The sequence below is a fragment of the Protopterus annectens genome, chromosome 1.part1 (assembly GCF_019279795.1).
Source record: "Protopterus annectens isolate FY-2018-M chromosome 1.part1, PAN1.0, whole genome shotgun sequence".
In the NCBI taxonomy this organism is placed as follows: domain Eukaryota; kingdom Metazoa; phylum Chordata; order Ceratodontiformes; family Protopteridae; genus Protopterus; species Protopterus annectens.
Genome location: NC_056726.1, coordinates 371,015,424 through 371,041,284, shown reverse-complemented (window position 1 = coordinate 371,041,284; position 25,861 = coordinate 371,015,424). Strand labels below are relative to the sequence as shown.

Below are 25,861 nucleotides of genomic sequence, written 5' to 3'. Positions count from 1 at the left end.
TGGAGTCCTGTACAGAGGCCACTATTTTGTCCCTGGCCATCCGGGATTTCTAATTTGGGACATTGTCCATAAGATGGGATTTATCAAATGGGAGTCTGACTGCTCTGATGCCTAAAAATGTTGATCTGGAATTAACAGACCCAAAACCCTTAGCCGTCCCTGTGACCAAAGTCATGAGAAAAAAGTAGTGTTGAATGATTAGCAGTTAGCGTATTTGAAATTTAACAAAACAGTGCAAGAAACTTCTCTGTGTGGAAGATTTTCATTCCATGTATTTCTAGTTAATCACTGTATATTAATCAGATCAGACAATGGTAGAAGTAGCGAACGTAAACTCGTCAAGTCAAAAAGTAATAGAAAATATATAATTTTACAGCATTACTAAGTATTCGAAAGTAATCCAAGCAAGGCAGAGGCAGTCTGTTTCCGGTCGAAAATCTTTTATTAAGTACATAGACAAGCGATCCAAGTAAAACAAAAATAGAGTAATAATTTCCTCACAAGCTTTCTAAATATATATATACTTTTTATCAGGCATGGGAGTGGTTTATTGCGCTGTAAAACAGTGTTATTGGTACACATGTTAAATTCACATCCCTTCCCCCTTCAGTGTGACATTCGAGCTGGTCCTGCCCTACCTAGTAGCTGTCATAATATATAGCCCTAATGTACTTTAATGGTACATCTTATTTAACGAAATTAAGCAGATTATTAAGTCTGATTTTATGCAAGGCAATATACTACATGGCTGGAAATATATTAACCTTGGTTCATTTTGTGATCAAAAATTACATATAAATATATACATATACATTTTGCATGTAAAAATCAGTTTCTATTTTCATAACCTATTAACAAAGATCGCTTTCGTCCTAGACTTCAGGTCTGTGTACAAGAATCATAAAAACCTATATAATTATATAATTAGTATTACCATCATTTTGAATAAAGTGGAAAAAAGAACCAGAAAAAAATAAAAATATATGTATGATGATGGAAACAAAATATACACTTAAATTTCAAATGATTTAAAATGGTATTTAAAACCAATTTGTAGAAAAAAATAAAATACAATTAGTTATGTAAACAATGTGGCAATTTTTTTAAGTCACAGTGCACTTTTAATTGAACAGTAGTATAGTCCAGGCTTTCTAAAAGAGTTCAGCTTTAATTGCCACATGGGATGTCTCCTTCAAGATGACCCATGTCTATGCAATCCAGGATCTGGAACTTAAAACCTGTGCGTCTTTTATGAAGAGAAATGTGCTTGGCTAGTGCATTATTTTTACATCCAGAGCGGATTTCTGACAGATGATATGAAATCCTTCGCTTGAGTTTATTTACAGTCTTGCCCACATAGAATGCATCACATTCATTGCACTGTGCCCTGTAAATTACTTTTTTAGTGTTAGTCACCCCCAATTTACAGGGCACAGTGCAATGAATGTGATGCATTCTATGTGGGCAAGACTGTAAATAAACTCAAGCGAAGGATTGCATGTCATCTGTCAGAAATCCGCTCTGGATGTAAAAATAATGCACTAGCCAAACACCTTTCTCTTCATAAAAGAGACACAGGTTTTAAGTTCCAGATCCTGGATCGCATAGACATGGGTCATCTTGGAGACATCCCGAATATTCTGGAGAAACATGAACTCGTGGCAATTAAAGCTGAACTCTTTTAGAAAGCCTGGATATATGTTGGGAAGATGGCCTAATGGTTAAGGTATTTGCCTTACAAACACAAGGTACAGGGTTTGAATCTCACAGGGGATAATTGGCTAGGCTTAAAATGTCTCGCAAGGTCAGTTAGCCTAGTACTAATCTATGAATCTATGACTAAACTACTATTGTTCAATTAAAAGTGCACTGGAACTTAGAAAATTGCCACATTGTTTACATGACTAATTGTATTTTATTTTATTTTTTTCTACAAATTGGTTTTAAATACCGTTTTAAATACCATTTTAAATCATTTGAAATTTGTGTATATTTTGTTTCCATCATACATATCTATTTTTTTATTTTTATTTTTTTCTGGTTCTTTTTTCCACTTTATTCAAAGTGATGGTAATAACAATACTAACTAATTATACAATTATATAGGTTTTTATGATTCTTGTACACAGACCTGAAGAAGTCTAAAGGACGAAAGCGATATTTGTTAACAATAGGTTATGAAAATAAACTGATTTTTACATGTAAAATGTATATGTATATATTTATATGTAATTTTTGATCACAAAATGAACTAAGGTTGATATATTTCCAGCCATGTAGTAGTATATTGCCTTGTATAAAATCAGACTTAATAATCTACTTAATAATTTGATTAAATAAGATGTACCATTAAAGTACTTAAGGGCTATATATTATTATGACAGCTACTAGGTAGGGCAGGACCAGCTCGAATGTCACACTGATGGGGGAAGGGATGTGAATTTAACATGTGTACCAATAACACTTTGTTTTACAGCACAATAAACCACTCCCATGCCTGATAAAAAGTATATATATATTTAAAAAGCTTGTGAGGAAATTAATACTCTATTTTTGTTTTACTTAGATCGCTTGTCTGTGTACTTAATAAAGGATTTTGGACTGGAAACAGACTGCCTGCCTTGCTTGGATTACTTTTGAATACTTAGTAATGCTGTAGAATTATATATTTTCTATTACTTTTTGACTTGACGAGTTTACGTTCGCTACTTCTACTACCATTGTCTGATCCGATTAATATACAGTGATTGACTAGACATATATGGAATGAAAATCTTCCACACAAGTTTCTTACACTGTTTTGTTTTTAGACCGATTACACTTTAGTGGGTTGTTTTGAGACTTCGGAGATACCACGGAGATTACTCGTATTTGAAATTTAAAGATGTTCCGATCATTTTTTTTGTGGCTGATTTAATATAGCGCGCACAACACAAGCACATCTCCTTTTTTTGAATCACTGGTATAGATATCTTGTGATAATTGCTCGATAAGTAGGATAGCTCACCACAAAAGGTCTTCCAGTTACTGGACTTAAGAGTTTTCAGGTATGTAAACATAGTACATTTAAAATTTCATAAATGGTGTGAGCAGAGTTCTCCTTTTTGTGGAGGAGGCCAAAGCAAGTCTCATTTAAAATGCTGATAACTTAAAAGGACTGATTTGTCTTGAATTAAATGCATTGTACTGTTAAACTACAAAATAGTGCTTAAATTAGATTAAAAATAAGAATACATTCTGACAGACTGTGGCAGGTCAAGGACTAAAATTCTGACCTGTGCTTAAGTGTACAGGGTTTGATTCCTTCTGGCTTCATTTGTCTACTGTGAGCAACTTAACCAGACAGTGCTCCTGTATCATCCCTTGAAAAGGGCCAATTTGTCCAGTGGCCTTACCCAGTCAAGCAGGTAAAATTTAAAGCCATTGTATCAAATTTCTTTGCTCAAAATTATATAAAGGTGCTTTGAATTTAGAAACTTTATTTTTATGGCTCCAGAACACGAGGAAAGAAGGCAGCTGTCGGTAACTGCACACATTAAAAGAGCAGTGAATTTCTAGAAATTCATACTTTATCCCACTTGTGTGGTAAGGAATGGGATTTCCTGAGCCAAAGATCTTAATCAGATGGCTAGGATGATGCAAGAGCCAGGGAGACACATTCTTCATATACATTGAGGAAACTAAACCTAGAAATACTTTTAGAAGGGAAGTAATGAAATTGAGGGTAGAAGTGTTGTGTGCATTTTTGTGTGTATATGAAGTGGATTCTCACCACTGATGTCCAGCCAGGGTACTAAAGCTTAACCTTCTCTAGGTCGTATGCCTGTCATGTGGCCTCAGCTCACAGGTGTAAGGTATGTTGGTGAACATATGATAGTAGATCCCTAGACTGTCTTGCCATTAGCTCGATTGCAGGCTGCATTTCCCCAGGACTGATTGTTGGTTGGTTGGTCTTTGGTACTGTAGCTTCATTAAAGACTATGACTGCCCTGCTGGGAACTTACCTTTACTTGCTTTATTGTTTTTTAGAGCTGTATTGGATGTCTGCTAGGAGGGGTGAGTTGTGTAGGCAAATCTCGTACAGAGAACTGCATGCCCAGTTCCTCTACCTAGTCACGGAACACCACTACAGAGGCCTGTTCAGTCTGCCTGTACTTTTTCCAAAGACTTTGTGATCCTGTTTGGCTCTGCTTAACACTTTCTTGGAGACCCAGTGTCTGAAGCATTCCACCAAGATTGTGGGTCCTGCTTTCCAGATGTACCTCCTTGCCCCTCAAAAAAAAAAAAAAAAGGGGGGGGGCCCCGGGCCAGGTACTATGTTTTCTGGTTCTGACACGCCCACTGAGGTTCCAGAACCTATGATATGTCCAATTCTACCTCCTTTGCTCTTTATGGAGACCCTGCAGGAGGCTGGTATGGTGGCCTTTACGACTGAGGAGTCTGCTCCCATAGGTGAACTGTGGATCATAATTTCAGAGGTCCTGGAATGCATCACACAGATTTTAGTTGGGAAAGAGAGCCTGGTATGTTAAGAGGCATGTCAAGGGTCTTAACCACCCCACTTCTTGCAGGAGGCTGTTGCGTAAAAAAAGTGCTGGGGTAGAAGAGATGAGATGTGCTTATATGTCCTATTCCAGTGTTACAGTATTTTACATATGGGTTTATTCCTCTTGTCACTTGTATAGGTTCATAGGTGTGTACTAGGCTAATGGCCCTGGTGCCTTTGCAAGCCTAGCCCATAGGATTACCCTGGCACCATGCCACCTGACTGGAGTGATCCCCGGGGTGAATTTTCTGTTTCCTATTCCCCCCATCAAAGATCCCTGTTGAAGAGGGCCAGTGAGGTGCTCTGTTTGACTTGCATGGGAAGTCTCTTCCATAACATGGGCAGTCTCTGGGTTATGAACCTGTCCCTCCAGCATGTTCTGTTGATTGTGGTAATGAGGTTGAGGTCTCTGGAGCGTGTGGTGTGAAGGGATTGGGATTTCTTTTAGATGTAGCATTTCTAACAGAGCTGGTTCAGACATGGTTTTGTAAGTCAAGCAGAGATGGCCTCTAAGTGGGTTATATGAGAGAGAGAATAGTTGGGAATTTTTAGTCTGTCCATATAGGACACATGTTTAAGGCCTAGGACCCTCTTTGTGAGGTACTTTTGTGGCCTCTCCAGTCATTGCAGGTGTCTAGTGAGGTACATGCCAAATGGGGTATTGTACTCTGGCCTATTGAGGGAACAGTAGAGGGAGACAATGACCTTTCTTCCTGGATGCAGAACCCTTAGTAATGAGATGTGCCACATAGGACTTTCTGACAACAGTGATGATGTAGTGGTCAGAAGAGAGGTTGCTGTCAACTTGTGTTCCCAGATGTATAACGCCTTTTATGTTTGCTGGACTACCGTCAATGTGGTAATTCATGGGAACCAGGTTTTTCCCAAAGGGGATGACCTATTTTTTGGTATTGAGCTTAAGGTCATGTTTCTGACACCAGTCGGTCTCAGTGAGACTTTTCTTTAGGATGTCAGCATCACTTGGGGAGTGATGGCTCCCGACTTGGAATCATCTGTGAACTTTGTCAGCCAGAGTCCCTTCGTGTTGGCCTGGACTTCAGCAAAGTAGATACCAAACAGGAGAGGACCCTAGGATCGAACCCTGTGGGACTCAACCCATGACTGGTTGGCAGTCTGACTTGGAGTCCGCTACTTTCACACTGTGGGTTCTCTTGGAGAGCCAGTTTGCAACCCACCTAGTGATGTAGGGGTTGATGCCTAGCTTCCTAAGTTTTTCTGATTCCTGAATGTGGAATGGTATCAAATGCCTTGGCCAGATCAAGGTAGGCTGTATGGAACCACCTTGCCTTCATCCACAGCTCTGGTGACCTGATTCAAAGAAGTCAACCATGTTGAGCAAGCATGTTATATCCTTCACAAAACCAAACTGTGTGGGATCCAGAGTTTGGAGATTCCCTATGACCTTGTTTATTAGGTCAATGATTATGCATTCCATAGCTTTGCATATCAGACTTGTCAGGCTAATGGGGTGGAAGTTCCCAGTGTCGGTAGTCGTTCCTTTGTATAGAGGGATGACTGTAGCAGTGCGCCATTCTGTACGGACAAAGCCTGAGGTGATGCTGTGATTGAACAGGGCATACAGGTGAGGTGCCAGTTCACTCTGTAGTTCATGTATAACCCAGCCAGAGATATTGTCAGGTCCCATAGAAGCTGTATTCTTGGCCTTGGACAGTGTTGTTTTAACCTGTGCAGCAGTAATGCTGGATGCCTGGCAATCTGGAAATGTGATTGGTCCTTTGGGGGAAGGGTAAAGTTGGCACTGAATGTCAGTATATTGTCAATGTCTGTTGGCTCTGTATAGGAGATACCATTGTGCAGTAGCTCAGAGTAAATCTGGTTATTGCCATAGCGATTCTTTACATAACTTATCTGCTGCAATTCTGTTTTCATAACCAGCTTTAGAGGATTTGATGAGGGATCTCAACTTTTTGAGTCTGATAAGGGAGTTTTTTCCAGTCTTGTTACATATCAGTTTCCTCCTCCTGTTGTACTTTGTTTGTGGCAGGGGACCACCAAATTGGCTTCCTTTTTTTGAGGAAAACGTCTTGGTTCTATTGGGTATGGTGAGATCCATGAATTTTTGTACATGTTCGTACAGTGCATTGGTATATGAGTCGGCGGTCATGCAACTATTCTGCATTTGCACTGATGCCGTGAAGTTAGCCACCTCTGTATCTTGGAGCCCAAAGTTAGCTTTGGAGAAGTTTTTTCATGGTGGTTACCTTTGGGGGGCTGCTTTCCAAGGGGATTAGTTTGTGGTCAGATCTAACCAGAGAGGAGTTGACTATTGGTTTAGAACGATCACCCATGTTAGTAATGACTAGGTAAAGGATGTTGCTACCTCTAGTGGGGGTAAGAACGAGCTGGTCCAGGGCATTGGAATTGGTGTGTTAAGTTGGACCCTAGTATTCTCCAGGGTGCTTAGGAATGTGGAGTGAGAGTCTTGGGATATGTGTGATGAAGACTCAATTTCTCCTGGCTTTTTCTGTCTAAGCTTCATTTAGAGAGAATTATAAGCATGAAACATTTGAGTGGATGTATATATGGATTACAGAACTGCAAAAAAAGATGCTACAGCTTAGAAATGGGCTGTTCGGCCCCTTCACCTGTACCTCCAGTTTTGGAGGGCTTCTTGGATAGTTTCTAGTCTTAATCAGCTGCTTCTGATTCTCAGCCTGCTGCCCCCCGAAGACCAGACATTTTATAAAGTTCCTGATTAACTTAAATTCTTTTACAAGAATCCAGTGCAGACTCCTCTGCAGTCTTCATCCCCCTGATAATTCTTCCAAACTTTTTTCCAATGCCCTTCCTTCAGATAAAAATGCACAACACAAACAATCTGAGCTGAATGTGAATACTTACACTGAGGTTGAAGATGTAGCAAACCTACTGGCCAATAAGCCTAACTCTGATTTTACCTCTCTCTCCTCTGTCCTTGAAGATGAACCTAACTCCAGCTTTCACACAAGACCAAGTCCTAAAATTGCTATCAGAAAATGAGATACTGCATCGATAGGTCCTGACATCATCCCAGAGTGCATGTTAAATAGCCTGAAGCATGACTTAGCCACACCCCTAACACTGTCCAATCTCAGTCTCCATACAGGTTTTGTGCCAAGCAAATAGAGAACTGCTTCAGTCATTACCCTGCATAAAGGATGACCTTCCACACACCCAGGCAATTGCAGACCCATAAGTCTAACCGGCATCATATGCAAAGCCATGGAAAGACTTAATGAAGGTTAGGCAGGAAACTTCTAAATACTTGACCAGTCTCTGGATTGGTCAAGGGCAGATCATGCTTACTCATCCCAATGGATTTTTTTTTTTTAAATTTCACTAAAGCAATGGATGAAGGCAAAACTGTACAGACCACATACCTGGACCTGACCAAAGCTTATGACAAATTCCTCTCGGGCGTAGTAGAAAAACTAAAACTGGGAGTAAACCCGTGTCCCCTGCTGGATTGACAGCTGTCTGTGCTGGGATCTCTCCTGTTTGGCATCTAATTTTCTGAAGAAAAAGCCAATACTAGAGTGCTTTGACTAATTTTGCAGGTGAATGCAAGCTAAGAGCAGCCATTGAATCCCCAAATGACTTGGCCATCCTGCAGGAAGGTTGGTCTCAACCGCTGCCAAAGTCGTGGACTGAAACTAAATACCAACAAATGCATAGTCTCCTTTGGGAAGTGATCTAACCCAGGGAACTATCACATTGACAACACCCCCCCTCCAGGAGTTTACTTAGTTTGGGATTTGGAAACTCATGCGGACAGTGACCTAACTTTTGACCAACATGCGTTTATTGTAAGAAAGTCCTATATTGCATGGCTATCTAAACTGAGGGATGTCATTGCCCCCCTTTACTTCAGCCTTCTTTTGGCTAGTCATTGAATATGGTGCTCCTTTTGCCATGTGTCTATTCTGACACATGCAAAACTGATATGCTTACAGAGATACCTTACTGAAAAGATACAAGGCCTAAACATGTCCTATATGGACAGACTCCAAACCCTGTCACTGTACTCCATATCATACACTGCTAAGAGGTGATCTGTATCTGGCTTTCAAGAAACGCATCTCCAACCCATTACTAATGATTACTACACATCGTCAGTACCGTCTCTAGTGATCTAAACCTGTTCTGCAACATCAACAGTTTGGAGGGACAGGTGCATCAGGATACTGCTGTGGAACAGACTCCCCATTCACACACAAAGCTCATCCCTGTCCATATTCAAGCACAACTTAGATCTATGGATGAGAAATAGAAAATGTACCCTAGGACTGATTAATGTACCATTAATGGACAGAGGCAGCTCCTAAATGCTTTATCCCATGCATGGGGTCCCCCTCAAATTATTTGTAGTATGATCACTTATTCTCATTAGGGGTAGTATGTAATTATCAACCATTAGATGGGGTAATCTGTAACCAAATTGTGTAATTTGAGCATGAAAGTGGAAATTGTCTAGGCTGAAAATAGGCCACTAGGACAACTAGTCTAGTACTTATCCATGGGCTTATGACTGATGGGGCTAGGTGGGAGAAAAAGGTTATACAGCTACTCTGGCATTCAGAGCTATTAATAAACCTAGATGACAAAGTACCTGTTATCCATACTCAGCCTGTTTAACAAGGTAGGTGTAGATTAGAAACAGTGTCCTTGCTAATCGGGCTACTCTGGTAGCTAGACGTTATATAAATGTAGTTGATGCTATAGAGGCCTCTTCTAGAGCAGCTGCTACTGGTTCTCATTCATAGGTATGTATGGTTGTGCAGTCAGCCCATACAAGAATATTTCAAAGCCAAACTTGATTCTCCTTTGGACAAAAACCTTTTGTTTGGTCCATAAGCTGCATCTTAAAGCCCCACAAGAGCAAGGCAATCCAAAGACTGCAGTTAATTCTGTTAACCTCTGTGCCTAGATACTACAGAGATTACCCAGCCAAGCCCACTTGTTAGACAAGACTCCAGCAGGACTCCAGACCCATTCAAAAACAGTCTCCCAGAAGATTTCCAGGGAAACCACAGAGATCCCACATCTGGGAGGCCTCCCTTTGTGGATAATCTGAATATTCACAAAACATCCCTCATATTGGTTTGCCATGCTCCTTTCCAAAACACTTTCCCAAGCTCAAGCTGGGAAAAGATCACTGACCACTATGTGCTTCCCATTATAAAAAGGGTTACACATTATCCTGGAAAGAACTTCCTCCTCTGAATGGTGCGCCCTTCTCCCAACAACAAAGTCCAACTTCTACCACCCACACTCCCAAGAATTGCAGGCACAAAGCACTATAGAACCAGTTCCCATAAGTCGTAGGAAGGGATTTTGACTCCAGACTCATCCTAGTTCTAAGAACATGCAGTGGAAACCCGTACTGAATCTCTTAAGGTGCTGTTTAGCAGACAAAGTGCCAACTTTCAAAATGCTGTCACTGCACACAGTTTCCTTTCTTACTTCTGTGGGCATACCCAGTATCCCTGAGTCTAAAAGATCCCTACCTCCATATACCAGTCGCCTTTCTTGCAGGAGATTCCTCAGGTTCTGTACTGGTTTATGCCACGTTCAGTTCATTGCTCTGTCTTTTGGGTTTTCCATAGCCCCAAGAGTTTTCACAAATTGTCTAGCACGGGTGATAACATTCAGCCGAACTCCAGGAATCCCCAGTCTACTGATCCAGGCCAGCTCTCTTCAGATCCTGCTACATCTTCAGTTCACCCTTGGGGATTCCCTGTCACATACAAAAAAATTCTCCCTCCTGCTTAACCAAGGCGTAGTGTTTATGGGCTGCAGACTGGACGCAAGAAAGATGCAGGCTTACCTGCATCAGAAAAATACAGAATCTAGTTTTTCACAGCCTTTCCTCCTTTGATCAGTACATAGCCAGGGAAATGTTAACAGCTTTTGGATTCATGGCACCCACAGTCCTTGGCTAGAAGTGAGTGGCAGCCACTATCCCAGTGCTTCCTCTACCCAGACTGCATATGAGGAAAATTCAGAGGTCTGAAAGCAGTCTGGCCCAACACGCACTCCTCTGTAGACACTTATCCCAGTCATACCTTGCCTCAGGAAGGAGCTCTCCTGTTTTTTTTTTTTGTTTTTTTTTTGGGGGGGGGGTCAGGTGAAACTCAACCCATGACTCCCTTTCTTGCCACCAGTTCCATTTTAGGAGTTGTACACAGATGCCTCAGATGAAGCCTGCAGGGGACTGGGCAAGCACCCACAGAGTCCAGGGCAGATAGCCAAAATTCCAAATGGAACACACCATCCTGAACACACCATCCTGAAAGAGAAGAGCCCTCTTCCAAGGTTTTCTCACATTTGTAAACCAGGTCCTCTTAGAGTATATGTTCCCCGATCAAGGTGTAGAGCATAAAGGTGACAAATGGATGTACATAGCTCAGAACTTCTTTGCTGCCACTCCGAACCCCATCATTGATTCTGTCTTAACACTCCTCTGCTTGTTTCTGAGCCATGTTTGATAAGTGCCCCATTAGGGTTTTTCTCTTATCTGTTTCTCAATTTTTGAGAGTTTACATGTCATCCAGAGAGCAAATGTCAGTGTGGGAGGTATCTTCCCCTGATGATCATCACAAGTAGTCTCTCTTCTGTTTGGGTACTGCTCACAACCATACACAGTGTCCTGTCTGCAGCCATCTCTCATCTGTTTGTGGAGAAACAATGTCTTAAGTTGTTGGTGCAGGGTGCTATTGCAGAATCTTCCCATCTTGAATGTCAACCACCTGCCCAGAAACTCTGGTGTGATTCTGATTATGTTCTGCCTTTCCCAGGTCTGTGTCTCGAGGATTGTAAAAGCCGAGGATTGTCCGGTCTTTGTCTGATTTCTCTGCCATGATACTGTCAGAGGCTGGAATGAATCCAACTTCAAGCACATCCTTGGAGGCTCCACTTACTTCCCCAGTTGTTGAGGGGAACTTCTGCTAATTTCAAAAAGACTGAGGTGGGATACACAGTTATTTGTTCAGGAGAAGATTCCTTCTACGTTAAGTATAGGCAAGGGTCTGAACCTCCTACAGTATTTAAGGCAGACACCCTCGAGAGAAACTAGCATGGTTCCCCTGCTGCTAGGGATCCCCTGGATGAATGGTAGGATTTTTACCCATGGGTTGTGTAATGCATTGATGGCCTTAAAGCCTCCCCAGGAGTTTCTGCACCTGCTTCTCCTTGGTCAACTACCCCATTTGAGGCCCAGAGGGCAGGGCTCCGCTTAAGAGTATTTGGATTCTGGGGAAAGTCTTTGTTATAGTCAGAGATCTCTTCTCCCTTGGATTATGGCGCTGAGGCAAAATATTCTATTAGTCCAGATTCTCCTTTGGAAGAACTGTCCTTTGTGGGTACTATTTCTCGCTTGGTGGAATATTTAAAATGGGACTGTTCTCAGGAGTTTGACTTTCAAGAGGTATTATGAACTTCAGGTGGAGTCCCCCAAGCCCTGTGATGTACCTCCAGTCTTGACTCATCTTCTAGATGCCTTTTCAGCAGCCTCTGTGGCCATAGAGGTTTGAGATTTGAGAATCTAAGTAACCTGAGATTTTATAAGGTGCCAGAGGAGTGCAAGTTACTATACAAATGTCCTTCTCTTGTCTGTCTCTTCGACAAACCCTCTAAACTTTTGCTATCTACTAAACTGCTACCTTCGGGCAAGGACAATAGAGCTATGGAGTGGCTAGGCAAAAAGGGGGTATACTGTTGCCATCTTGGTTTTTCAGGCCTTTATTTACCAGACCAATATGACCAGGAATGTTTAGCCGCCCTTTCTCAGGCTAATCTGTGACCTCCCTTGTTCTGAAGGGAAGGCTTCAGCTCTCTCTCTACTAGGCTGTACTCGGGTAGCTTGCTAATTTGATAAATGTAGTTATGATGCTAACAACAAAAACAAACCCAACTGAAGCAACCAAACAAAACTGTAAAAGTTCCCAAAGCAGACAGAAGACAGCTCGATATGCAGCTAAATCCAAAAACTTGATTAACCAGCAAGTAATCGTACCAAAAAACTTTTACAGAACGAAAGTTAGCGCTTTCACAGTAATACCATACCGCTTCTTCAGACAAACATGAATGGTAACAGAATAACTTGTATACAAATGACATCTCAAACAGTGCAACAGCCAGTAAAACAGACATTCATGCAGCCACATTCTCATCTTAAAGGCTTATAAAGTAGATAATTACTAGGATAAAATCTTAAAATAAAAACATTAGCACAAATAAGTAAAACAGGAGAGATATTCATAATTTAAGTAAACCAACAACAATAAACACCCTACAGCCGTTTATTCCTTAATGCATGCTTAATGGGGACATGATCATTCAGCCCCATAGCTAGGTGCCCCCAACCCCAAGATCCAGTCTAACTCGACCACCTCAGTACAAGTCACTATATCATCATCTGACAGACCTGGGCTTGATCACACAATACCTTGAAGACAAAGTTGTGTTCAGGGCCAGTGGAAAAAACATGTTTCGCTAAGGCGCTTAAATTGTATTGCTTCTTCATGCAATACACATGGTCCCTAATTCTTTGTTTTAAGCTCCTGTTTATCTTACCAATGTAGAATTTATAACAGCACTGACAATGTGCTAAATATTGTCCTCCCATTGTTTTGAAATTTTCCCATGGTGTAAATATGGTGAAAGATAGTTACCAGGAATTGGCATATTTTAGACAGCAGATGTTCAGGTTATATTAGCAGATGGCCCTAGATTTGTATACAAGAACCACAGTCATTTAAGGCAACAGTTATGTTTTCCTCGACATGTCTGGATCCCATGTTTTGATGGGTACATCCAAATGTCATAAATGCAATTTGTCAGTTTATAGATGTATAGGTTCTTTAGGCACCCTGGCACAGGCTACTTGTGGAAGTTGAGGATATCTGCTGATTGCTCCACCAGGAATGTGGTTTATTTAGCACAATGCCAATGCTGTTATAAAGTCTATATTGGAAAAACAAACAGGAGCTTAAAAGAAAGAATTAGGGACCATGTGTATTGCATGAACAAGCAATATGATTTTAGTGCCTTAGCGAAACTTGTTTTGTCCATTGGCCCTGAACACAACTTTGTCTTCCAGGTATTTTGTGATCAGCCCAGGTCTGCGAGGTAGTGATATAGTGACTCGTACTGAGATGGTGGATCTTGAGGTTGGGGGCACACCTAGCTATGGGGCTGAATGATCATGTCCCCATTAAGCCTGTATTAAGGAATAAATGGCTGTAGGATGTTTGTTTGTTTACTTAATTATGAATACTTAATTATGAATATCGTGTTTTATTTATTTGTGCTAATGTTTTTATTTTTATTTTTTGAGATTTTATGCTAGTTAATGCTTTATACGCTTTTAAGCGGAGAATGTGGCTGCATGAATGTCTGTTTTATTGGCTGTTAAGCTGTTTGAGATGATGCCATTTGCATATGTTCTGTAACCATTCATGTTTGAAGCGGTATGGTATTACCGTGAAAGCGCTTTCTTTCTCTGTAATAAAGTATTTTGGTACAATTACTTGCTGGTTCAAGTTTTTGGATTTAGCTGCATCTCGAGCTGTCTTCTGCCGGCTTTGAGGAATTTTTAGTTATGCTGTTGATGCCTCCTGCAAAACTGCTGCCTTTGGTTCTGTTTTGAAACATTTCTCATTTTGTCTCCGGCCTTTGCCTGATGATACTAAGACTAAATTGTTGGATGCTTCTCTTGATGAGGAGAACCTGTTTGGCTCTGCTGCTGCTGAATTTTAAGTCCCTTCAGGATAAAGGCAAGGCCTTGCAGAAATTGAAACATTTTTCTTTTTCTTGTCCCCAAGTTCCAGAGGAATTAACCATCCAAATCTACCTTTGTTCAGACAGTCCTGCCCGCCTTCCAAAGGTAAGAAGGGTTCTAGGCAGGGATTCCTCTTGCCAAGTCTAATCAGACTCCTACTGCTCAGAAGCCATCTTTTCAAGACAAGTTAGGTTCTGACAGTTTGCTTCTCCTTTTCTTGATTCAGGTTCCCTTATCCTTTCTTTCCCTACCCCTTCCCAATTGGGTAAGGGTCACTCAGGACTCCTTGGGTTCTGCCCACCTGTTGGGGATGCTTAGTGTGGAAATCCCTTCCTCCTTTTCTGGGCATCCCTCACCCTCCTCAGGAACAGTTTCCTTTCTTCCCAGAACTGCTTGAAGGGATTTTGGCACAAGGAACCATTCAAGTTGTGTCCCTCTACCAGGAAGGGAAGAGGTTTTATTCCCGAATGTTTGTGGTTCCCAAGAACGGCACCTGTAGACCCATTTTGGACCTTTCTCAGCTCAGTGCCGTACTGAAGGCCCCTTTCTTTTCAGATGCTGTCCCTGGAAACGTTTTCCTCTTCTCCTTCCTCAGGCTTTCTTTCGTCTCCCTGGACACCAAGAATGCTTACCTTTGCATCCCAATTCACCCCCCCCCATTTCAGGAAATTTTTGCTTTTCTCTGTCTCTTCCTTGCATTTTCAATTCTGCTTGCCCTTTGGCATTTCTGCTCCAGGTGTATTCAACAAATGGCTCTCTTCTGTGATTTGTCTTTTGCAAGTTGAGAGGGCTTCATATCTTTCCTTATCTAGTTGACCTGCTTATTCACACTTCCTCCCCTATGGTCTTGCTTCAGCACCTCCAGTATACTGTTGGTCTCTCAAAGCCTGGGGTTTACAGTAAACTTCCAGAAATCAGTCCTGGTTTCATCTCGGGATCAAGTGCTTCTTGGTTGCAGGAGCCAAACCATTCCCATGCTGGTATCCCTGCCTCCTCCCAAAGCTTCTAGCCACCACCTGTCAATCCCTTCCTCTGGCTTCAGTTACAGTGAGGGTTTTTCTCAGGGTTCTAGGATTCATCGCTTCCACGATTCCTATGCTTCCTCTAGCTAGACTTCATAAGAGCAAACTACAGTGATGCTAAAGTCAGTATGGTGTCAACACTGTCATCCTCTAGGTTTTCTAGGCCCTTTTCTGCGATGCCTCAAACTCTAGATTTGATGGTGGATTCATCAGCTATCTCTCAACCCAGGACTTCCTTTTCAGCCCTCAGTCTCACTTTCAGATGAGGGAAAGCAAGCCTCCTTTGGTTTCCTCAAGATCCAAAGTCTCTGGCCTCTTCATCAGAGGTCCTGCCACATCAAAATAAAGGCGATGAGAGCTCTCCTTTTCACCCTTCAGACTCTTCACTCCCTAATGGTTCCAAGGCTAAAATCTTCAGACACACACCACAGTGATGTGATATCAACAAGAAAGAGGAGACACTGTCCTATCTTTGCAGACTGCCTCTTCAGGTATGGGCTCTGGCTGTCCTGTCAAGTAACTCTTAAGGCTGTATACATTCCTTCAGAGAAAAATGTAGTGGCAGAGACTCTGAGCAGGTCCAGTACACAGGCTCACAAATGGATATTTCGTAGATGTGTTTCTGGACATTGTCCATCGGTGGAGTGCTCCCCAGATCATTTTGCCTCCCCTTTGAACAGATAACTTCCTCTTTTTTTTTTGCACAGGAGTCCCAAGTCTTCTGGCTTGGAAGGTGGATGCTCTTTTTTTTTTTTTTTTTTTCTTGCAGTGGGGATGTTTGTAGTCCTTCCCTTACTCTGATTCTTAGGTTCCTGCTCAAGATCGAGCAGAACTTCCCAAACTCCTGTTGGTGACCCCCCTTTTGCCCCAAACAGCATTGGGTCCCCCCTTCATCAAGCCAGGGGAGTCACCACAAGTTACCCCACAAGGTGGACCTACTCAAAAGGCAAGGGCTCTCTGATCCATTCTCAGTTGTCCACTATTCATTTGACATTGTGGGATTTAGTATTTTAATCCATTTTAGGCATCTGTTTTGAGAACTTGCTTAGGGTTCTGTAGGAGGCCAGGAACCCACTATATGGAAATCATGCGTGTCCAAATGAGATTTTCTGTCTGGTGTCTTGCTCATAACCAGGATCTGTTTTCTGTGAGGATTCTGTCTGGTTCTCTTGTGTGAATTCTCCATGCTGGGTCTGCATATTTTTCTGTTGAAACTCACCTTTCAGCTATTTCTGCTAGTCTGCCATTGACTGCCCCCCTTGCCTGTAGGTTTGAGGTCAGAATTTCTTAAAGGCATCCTTCATAACAAGCCTCCCAGGAAGCCTATTCCACCTTCCTGGGACCTCCGTTTTGTACTTGAAAATCAACTGAGGCTGCTTTTGAGCCTGCAGCTTCAGCTTCCTTGAAACACTGTAAGTGGAAGACTGATGTTCATAGTGTTATACTGCTGCAGTCATCACACTTGGGTTAACTTGGGTTATCCTGCCGTCAGGCGGTCCCGCAGTCGGCCGAATCCCAAAGTCTTGGTCCGGCGTCTGTTCTCTTCTTCCCTGACGTCAGTGCGACAGGGGTATAAAAGAGGAAGCCGACGCCATTTTCTTCAGTCTTTCTTGCCGCGTGGTGCCCAAAGCAGAAGCAGTTCGCAAGTGCCGGTCGGCTAGCTCCTGAGATTTTCGAATCGAATTTCAGCCCAAAGTCTTCTCTAAAGCTAAGTACCCCGTTGGGGAAACTTTTCTTGCCTCAGACCAATGTCAAAGTTAATAATTGCATTTCTTGTGGGAAGCAATAACCTTATAAGGATTTTCATTCTTATTGTATTCCTTGCCTAGGCCCAGACCACGACGTCTCTGGTTGTTGGTTTTGTGCTAGGTTCAACAAACGTACAATCAAGCGTCGGGCAGATTTCACCCGACAACTATAGCATGTCGTCGGAGCAACTGACATCAGCAATGACTAAGAAATGCAAGGATAAGGACAGACAACCAAGACCAGATACCGAGGCCTCAGCAAGGCCTGACGCCCGTTCTCCGGTTTTCAGCGAGGCGCCTACGCAGCCCCTGACTGCCGCTGATTTAGAAATTCTAACTGCCTCCCAGACCGAATCAGCTGGGCCTCAGGAGCCAGTTCTATCTCACCCCTCAGACGCCAACCCTGACGGTGATCCGGAGATTTTGAACAGGCCTTCGGTTTCTGAAGGTGTCTTCAAACCGACAGCTATTTCTATTAAGTCTTGCGCTAAACTTAAAGCCTCCTTAAAAGTACTTGTCCTCCTTTTATGCCCAAGGTGGTTAATGAATAGTTTCTTAATCAGTCTATTAATTTGTCCCCCTCTTTTCCTTCTCAGCAGTCTGTTGGTGAGAAGGTTCTTCACACTTTGTGTTTGCATAGATCAGGTATTTGGAAAGGGCTTATTGACTTTCGTAAATGTGAGCAACTTTATTTCTTTTCATCTCAGACATTTGGGTTTGGCCATTTGTAAGCAAATCATATCCTCCTGGATCTCTAAGACCATTTTTGTTGCTCCTTAGGACTGTTGCTTCTCAGGTGTTTTTTTTTCAAAGGATTGGATACCATCCATCATTGAGGCTGCTACTTGGACCTCTCTCCATACTTTCACTAAGCATTATGGGTGTTTCCAGAGCAAGAGGTGGCTTTGTCAGTGCTGTCCTGCATGGGGCTCCTCTGTACCATCATCCTCCCAACTTTTCTGTTGAGCTTTTGTACTCTTCCCTTTTATAAGGAATACTGCTGCAGTCATGTGGAAGGGCATACTACAATTGTGTAAAATCTTGCAGTAGATGTCCTTGTCACTATTACCTCCCTCCTTCCCCTTCTGCTCTGCTCATTTTCTTCTGTCTTCCTGGCCTGGACTCCCTTTCTTTTTCTCCTTCTGGATACACATGCTCCTCTTAATTTCAAAAACTGTTCCTCCTGGGGCTACTCATTTGTGAGGTATGTAGACCATATACTACCTTTATGCCCTGCACCTTGAGCATGTGACCTACATCTATAAAATTCTAAGGCTTTGGTATACTGGCCGGATGTTATCCCTTGCGGGGAATCACTTTTGTACAGAATACTGCAACAGTGAAAAGAGGCATTGGCAAGATTTTACACAATTACTTTCTCCAAGAAGCAAGCAACCTCACCACTCGAAAATCCTACATGGCCAAATGGAGATTTTCTGTCTAGTCCCATAGGAGTAACCAGGACCGCAACAAATTCCATCCTAAAATACCAGTGTGAGCTCATGGGTGCAGGTATGGCCTACTGCTCCATTAAAGCCCACCTCTACACCATTTCTGCATGTCTACCTCTCAGACCGCTTGTCATGTCCAGACCTGAAGCCAAACAGTTCCTAAAATGGGTTCAGCATCTTAGACCACTAAGGAAGCCTGTAGTCCCTCCTTGGGACCTTGGTTTTTGTTGGACAGCTTCCTCTTCCTTGCTTTGAACCAGCAGCCACAGCTAATCTCAAATTCTGCACCTGGAAAGATTTTTCTGCTGCTGGCTCTCATTTCAGCTAGGAGAGTCTCAGGGCTACACGTCCTGTTCTTGTGTTGCAGTATTCTTAGTGTGGGATTCTCCACCTCAGGTGACCCAAACATCTGCCCCTATACAAAAAGTTAAGCCTGGTTGCTGTTGGTGCATGGGACGTCACACACAGGATCATAAACAGGAGCCCTAAATGTGACCTCTGCACGCACAGACCTCAGAACTTTTCTGCTGCAGTCGAACATCAGATTGATCGCATCGCTCCTCTACTTATCAAAATGTCTAAAGCGAACTACTCCATTTGGGAACATTTCAATTACTATTGCTTGTGCTTGGTTTGCTTGTTTCTTTTTAGTCTGTCTGCTAAGACTGGTAGATGCCAATACGAATGCCATATTCCGCATAAAGACTCCCATGACTGTTGCGTTTTTTGTCTAGGCTGGGAGCAGGGCCATATTGCCTGCTACATTTGCCAATCCTTCCTTAAGATGCTTAGAAGCTGTCTGGCAGCTCTTAATATTTACTTGGAAAACCAGAGACTTAAAAAATTAGCACTTAGGATGGATCCGGAGTCAGATGGTCAGGTGGAACCACCTCGGAAAAAGGCCAAGGTTTTACAGCTTGCTTCCTCTGCCTCTCCATTGTCTGATGCCCCACCAGCTACCGATACAGGAGTTGGGGGACTTGGCGCCATCTACTTCATCTATTCCCCTTGAGGTAACAGTTTCTAAAGTACCGCCCAGCATGCCCATGGAGATGACTCAGATGTCCGTTTCCACCGAAGTCTAGGGGGAACCAGGATCCCCTGGATGCCGGTCTGGAATGCCAGAATCCAAAGCCTCTGCTTTAGCTCAGGCCCCTGAACCTAGGCCCTCTCTCTCCCAAATCTACTCCTTTAAATAGAAAACAAAAAAGCAAACCTTTATCTTCCTCTCCTGAGGGACTTCCTGACTGGCAATTTTTTATTCAGTCCCTGATGCAGGCCTTCATGGCTCTTAGACCCTCGGCCTACTCTCCCTCCACTATCCCAGTGCTAAGCCCAAGGCCTGCCTCAGCTACTTCTGTACCCCCCCACTTCCCATGAAGAAGAAGAAATTCTCATCTGATGAGTCTTATTACCTACTCATCACAGATGGCTTCTCTTCTAGAATACTGTTCCCATGGTGACTCCATAGAAGGGGCTTCTCCTCCTGAGGACATCACTTTTGAGGAGACCATAACTAAAATGAAAATATTTCAGATGGGATACTTCCCAAATGACAAGATGTTTTGACCTACTGCAAATTGAATCTCCTTCACCTTCTGCTATTCCCCCAGTTATGCCTGCATACCTGGATGCATTTACTTCAGCATTCTAAAATCCGGATTCTCAGCCACCTGCTCCTAAGAGACCCGATAGTTTGTACAAGGTGCTTGACCACAAATTTCTTGACCCCCCCGGCAGACACTGCAGTGATTGCTGTAGCCCCAGCCAAGCAGTAAAGACTGATCCCATCCTCGACCCTTCTGCCCACTGACAAGGACAGCAAAAACATGGACAGGCTAGGGAAGAAAGTTTTCACCCCTTGCACCTTGGTCTTTAGAGCTATTGATTACCAAACTCATACGATTAAGTATGCCTTGGACTTTGTATCCCAAGCATCTACACTGCTGTCCTCCCTGCCTGACTCCTACCAAGACTGTAGTAGTATCAAAACTCTCCCTGGCACCTCAGGTGACCTGGCTCTCAGATGTAGTTATGCAGCAGAGACTTCTGCTAGATCTGCTGCATCCGCCTCAATGCTCCACAGATATTCATGGCTTTGACTGAAATCCCTCCCTGAGGATTTCAAATACAAAATCCTTGATGCTCCACTAGACAACCTCCTGTTTGGGAAGCAGTCTGCTGAACTGTAAGAATTTTCAGGAGAAAAACAAGGAGCTTCAGGACATGCCAAAATATCACAAACTATCCAGCTAAGACCACCTATGTTAGAAGAGACCCCCTCCACTGCTACCCGTTTTTCCAGGCATAGGAGAGGAACCAAGAGGCAGACCTCTACCAGACCAACCTCTTATCAACCTACCCCCAGGCAACCCTTTCATGACAGAAGTGATACCAACAATGCATGATTGCCTTGCCCCTCTGGAGAACAATTACTTCAGCTTGCTGGGTCCTGGCAATGGTAGAAGGATACTTCCTTTCTTGGAAAGAAAGTCCCCCCTCTTGGGGATCCCATTCCCACCCAGAAAATAACTACACCTTATTTCAGACAATTATACACTATGATCTGACCCATGGAACCATAGAACCTGTCCCCCAGGACAAGGAAAAGGCTTCGGGAGAAAAGCAAGCGGCTTCAACATATTAAAACACCTTCTTGTGTCCCCTATTCCTAAATACTACAGGAATTACCCAACTAAGACTACCTTTGTCAGCAGTGACCCCTCCCTCTTCTACTACTACTCCTCCTTCCAGGCATAGGAAAGGAGCCAGGAGACGGACCACTTCCAGACCAGCTCCCTCTCAACCTACCCAAAGACTGTCCTTTCATGACAGAAATGGCTCCATCAACATGTGACTGCCTTGCCCACCTCCCCCTGTCAACCTGCCTGTCCCACTGCCCACCTCTTTGGAGAACTATCACCACAGACCACTAGGTTCTAGCAGTAGTAGAAGAGATTTCCTCTCCCAGAAAGAAAGACTCGTTGCATGGGGCATTCTATCAACTACACCTTATTCCCCAGATCCTACAGGATCTTCTGAACCATGGAACTATCTAACCCCTTCCCTCCAGGACAAGAAGGAAAAAGTTTTTATTCAAGGTTATTTCTAGTACCAAAAAAGGACTGCCTTTGGAGGAGGCCAATTCTGGATTTGTCTTTTCTAAACTTCTTCCCAAGAGTTCCATCTTTCAGAATGTTGCCTGTCCAGACCCTTCTTCACTATTGCCAGCCCAAGCATTCATGGTCACACTAGAACTCAAGGAGCTCTACCTCCACATCACCGTAAAACCTTCTTGCAGAAAGTACTTACTGGCCCTGTTCTCGCTTTCAATTTTACAGCCTTGCCCTTTGGTTTATCTACTGCACCAGGGTATTCACGAAATGCCTAGCCCCAACAATAGTGTCTTGGAGAACCAAAGGCATTCAAATTTACCCTTTACTTAGTAGACATACTCATTCTTGCAGAAAGGACACCCTAAAAAACATCTACAGTTCACCATGTACTGGCTGAACATTTTGGGGTTCACCCTCAACCTCCCCAAGTCATCCCTAACCCCATAGCAGGACAAAAGCTTTCTGGGATGCAGGATCAGAACAGACCTGATACAGGCATTCCTCCCTCAGGACAAAGCTGTCTCCCTTACTGCCCACTTCCAGGACCTGTCCAGGGTTCAAGTATCAGCCAAACAATTCTTACGGGTTCTGGATCGTATGGCAGCCATAATTCTTATGCTGCCTTTAGCCAGGATGCAGAAGAGAAAACTGCAGTGGTATTTGAAGAATGTGTGGTCCCAACACAACCACCTTCTAGAGTGTCCGATCTCATTCTTACTCTACCTCAAAGCAGAGTTAAGGTGGTGGATACAACAAATTCAAATGAACCCATGCTTTCCACTCCGCCCCCCCTCCACCAGTTCAATACATGCATACAGACACATCACACCTGAGCTGGGGGGGCTACCATGAAGGGTCTCAAGGTGCAGAAGATATGGCACCCTACCCTCTGGAAAAAACATCAGTGTGAGGGAGATGACCACAGTCCTTTTGGCCCTGAAAGTCTTTCTTCCAATCTTGCAACCAGGTCCCCTTCAAATCTTCAGACAATACCACAGTCATGTGGTACTTCAACAAACAAGTAGAGACCAAGTCATATCTCCTATGCTGGATAGCAGTCCAGATTTGGGACCTAGCCTTCAGAAACAACTTATCCCTGCAGGCAACCTACATCCCATCTCAGGACAGCCAGCAAGCAGATCTCAGCAGATCATCCTGTGTACATCACGAGTGGGTGTTGAACAGGGACATTTTTCTAGACATAGTCCACTAGTGGGGCAGGTCTCTAGATTTGTTTGCCTCCCCAGAACAGATAGTTGACAAAATTCTATACCAAGGACCACTCCCCACTAGCCTGGAGGGTGGACGCCTTCCATTTCATGGAAGGGATGGTTTGTATATGCATTTCCCCCTTCACTCTCATTCCAAAAGTCTTCCTGAAGATCAGGAAGGACAAACCAAAAATCTTGTTGGTGATTCCCTACTGGCCAAGGTAGTATTGGTTCCCCCCACTACTTTCAATTGCCAAGGGCAATTACCACAAGTTACCCCACAAGATGGACCTACTCACTCACATAGCAGAAGGGAGCACTTATTCTCACCTAGAGATTTTATGCCTAACACTGTGGGTAATAAACTTTTTTAATTCCCTTCAGACACCACTATTCTGAGGACATGCTTTCAGTCCTGAGGGAGGCCAGGAAACCTACAAGGAGATCCTAAATTTCAAAATGGGAAAGATTCTCCAAATGGTGTCTCAAAAGGCATATAGGGATCCCTTTCTAGTGGAATTTCCTCTAATCCTAACTTATGCCTGTGAACTCATCAAGGCTGGTCTTTCATACTCAGTGAAAGTTCACCTGTCTGTGATCTCTGCCTGCTTACCCCTAGACACCCCACTAATATCCAGGCTAAATGTTAAATTGTTCCTGAAAGGGGTCTTGCACATCAGACCACGTAGAAAACCTTTTCCACCGCCTTGGGACTTAAACTTTTATCCTAGAAAAACTCACACTGGCACCATTCAAGCCAACCAGCACTCCAAATGTGCACATGGAAAACTGTTCTGCTAGTGGCCCTTACCTTTGCTAGAAGGGTTTCAGAGTTGCAAGCTCTCGGGGCCTGCCCATCCTACACTATTTTCCATAAGGACAGAGTGGCCCTACACACCAACCCTTCTTTCATGCCCAAGGTGGTTAATGAACTGTCTTTAAACCATTTCTTTCACTTGCCCACCTTCTTCCCCCTCCCACTAATGGCAGTGAGAGGATACTCCATTCCCTGGACATGCACAGGCAACTGAGGTTTTATTTAGACAAAACTAAGTCCATCAGAAAATCCAACCAACTATTTGTATCCTTCCACCCCAAACCCCCCTGGACAAAGCAGCCTTTGAACAAACTATCTGCTGCTGGATCAGGAAAACTGTCTGCTTTTGTTACTCCTGCTATGGACCTACTTCAGGAGTAAGAACTCTGTCTACCAAGGCTGTGTAGCATCCTCCAGAGCATTCTTCAAAGGCCTGTACGCAGCCTCCATTCTGGAGGTGACCACCTGGTCCTCTATACATACCTTTACCAAGCACTACAAATTGGACCACATCTACAGAGCCGGGTTTGCTAGGGAAATCCTGCAAGGCTTTCTGGAATCAATAACCTCTACCTCCACCCTTCCTTCTTCCTAAGCTGTGGCACTCTCCCACGCTAAGAATACTGCAATATGGGAATAGAAGAACATAGAATAGCTGTATAAAATCTTACCATAACCATAGATGTCAGTTTCTTCCATGTTGCAGTATTCCTTCCCTCCCACTATCCCCCTACATTCATTTCACCTGTCTATGGGGCACCCTAGGGCACTCCTAGACTATGGTCTCACTGGGCAGTCTATGGCATTTCACTGGTCTGGAGGACATCATTTGGTTCTACCTAGTCCACTGTCCAACTGGGCAGTTCTGAGGTCTGTGCATGTAGATGTCACATTTAAGGCTCCTGGTTTATGGCCCTGTGTGTGGCGTCCTATGCACCAACAGCAACCAGGCTTATGTTTTTGTATAGGAGTGGACGTTCAGGTCACCTGAGGCGGAGAATCTCACACTACGAATACTGCAAGATAGACAAGAGGGACATCTGTGGTTATGGTAAGATTTTATACAACTATTCTTTCTTGTTTAAAGTGAACAAGCTGTCTCTCAACCAGGCCATTAATCTTACTGCTTTCTTCTCTAAACCACAGAACTGTGGAGAGAGAATTCTACCCACTGCAGATGTCTGTCAGCTGAGGTTATATTTGCATAAGACCAAATCCATTCGCAAGTCTGTTTCTCATTCATAGATTCGAGGCTGGGCCGTCAGCTGAGGTTATATTTGCATAAGACCAAATCCATTCGCAAGTCTGTTTCTCATTCATAGATTCGAGGCTGGGCCAACCAGTATCAAAGTAAATCATTGCAAGATGGATTTCTAAGTCCAACTTTTGTTTTCTGCATGGCAGACCATTGCTGTCATGCCCTTGAGCTCACTGTACCAGGGCAGTGGCATACCACAAAGGACTGGATGCCAGGGCCATATTTAAAGCTGACACATGATGTTCTGTACACAATTTCACCGAGCACTGCAAGATTGATGCCTTTGTAAAGGGCAGGGTGGCCTTCACTAGGTAAATAATCTGGCTTCTTGGACAGTTCCAACCTCCCATATGTTCCCTACATCTCTGAGAATACTCTACATGTTAGAATACCACAACAGTGATTTCATTCAGGATATTAGAGTTGTATAAGAACTTGTATAACAGTAGATGCATTACTGATCACTGTTGCAGTATTTTTCCTCTTACTTGGTTACCCTCTTCTCTGTATACATCTTTGTCTTCCCTTTTTCTCCCCTGTAGAAAGACCCTAAGACCAAGGGTGACTTCATCCTTGGCCCCTCTTACCTGACCAGAGTCACTTTCACCGGGGTCTTCAGGTTGCTGGATTATATGCCTGTGTACCTCTGCTTTTTAGCTGTGGTTGCATGTTGGACATACAGCCTAGGAAAGGTTGCGCTTTGATGCCCTGACTGGACATCAGCAATGACAACCCACTTGTTTGGAATACTGCAGCAGTGATCAGTAGGACATCTGCTGTTGTAAGTTCTTACACAACTGTACTTTTCCTCTGGTATAAATGTGTATTTTAAATTTGTTTGCAAATGAGGTTCATCTTGCACTTGGTGTTTGCTAATGTATTTATAAAAT

At 43.3% G+C, this 25,861-nt stretch overlaps 1 protein-coding gene across 1 annotated transcript in view; it reads left to right on the top strand.

The window, feature by feature from the left end:
* Positions 1-25,861, top strand: part of MYH9 (myosin heavy chain 9) — a 1,134,272-nt gene that overhangs the window by 831,690 nt on the left and 276,721 nt on the right. The window lies entirely within an intron of this gene.